We start from the raw sequence: 1,338 nt of genomic DNA on the forward strand, positions 1-1,338 counted from the left end.
GATGGGGAGGAAGGCAGCAAATCACACTGCCACGTGTGTTCCTATGCAACAATCTTGCATGTTCTTCACATGTACCCCAAAACCTAAAATGCAATAAAATAAATAAATGGGAAAACAAAAGAAAAAAAAAAAGAATCCTTTGTATAGGCCAGGTGCGGTGGCTCACGCCTGTAACCCCAGAACTTTGGGAGGCTGCGGCAGGTGGGTCATGAGGTCAGGAGTTTGAGACCAGCCTGCCCAACATAGCGAAACCCCATCTCTACTAAAAATACAAAAAGAAAAAAAGCCCCAAAAGAGTTCTTTCTATAGTTTGAATAACAGCCCTTTACCAGAAATGTGTTTGGAAAATATTTTCTTTCAATCTGTGGCTTGCGTTTTTAATTCTCATACCAGTTTCTTCTGCAGAGCAGAAGTTTAAAATTTTTTTTTGAGACAGGGGTTCACTCTGTCACCCAGGTTGGAGTGCACTGGTGTAACCATGGGTCACTGCAGCCTCAACCTCCTGGGCTCAGGTGATCCTCCCACCTCAGCCTCCTTGGTACCTGGGACTCAGGTGCGTGCCACCACACCTGGCTAATTTTTGTATTTTTTGTAGAGACAGAGTTTTGCCATGTTGCCCAGGCTGGTCTTGAACTCCTGGGCTCAAGTGATCGGCTCTCCTCGGCCTTCCAAAGTGCTGGGATTATAAGCGTGAGCCACTGTGCCTGGCGGAAGTTTTTAATTTTAATAAAGTCCAAATTATCAATGTCTTTCATAGATTACACTTTTGGCGTTTTGATCTTAGTGGGCTGGATTATCGTCCACATTAGATTGTTGGAAAAGCAGGTCTGAAGTGAACTGCTCAGGGTCAGCCAGTGCCTGTGCAGAAGTCAAACTGCATCCCCTGTCTCCTCACTGAGGGCATTCTTCACCACACAGGGAGTAGCAGGAGTGGCCCATGAATTTGTGTGTATGCACACAGACACGTTTTTGTGCATGAATGCAAATAGGTAGGACATACACATTTGGTGTTGAAAAGCCAGCAGATTTTTGCATAAAAGGCAACATGGTTGGCCGAGTGCGATGGCTCACACCTGTAATCCCAGCACTTTGGGAGGCTGAGGCGGGCAGATCACCTGAGTTTGGGAGTTTGAGACCAGCCTGACCAATGTGGAGAAACCCTGTTTCTACTAAAACTACAAAATTATCCGGGTGTGGTGGCACATGCCTGTAATCCCAGCTACTTGGGAGGCTGAAGCAGGAAAATCACTTTGAACCTCAGAGGTGGAGGTTGCGGTGAGCTGAGATCCCACAACTGCATGCCAGCATGGGCAACAAGAGTGAAACTCTGTCTCAAAA

This window comes from Cebus imitator, unplaced genomic scaffold (assembly GCF_001604975.1).
Source record: "Cebus imitator isolate Cc_AM_T3 unplaced genomic scaffold, Cebus_imitator-1.0 Scaffold58, whole genome shotgun sequence".
Classification (NCBI taxonomy): domain Eukaryota; kingdom Metazoa; phylum Chordata; class Mammalia; order Primates; family Cebidae; genus Cebus; species Cebus imitator.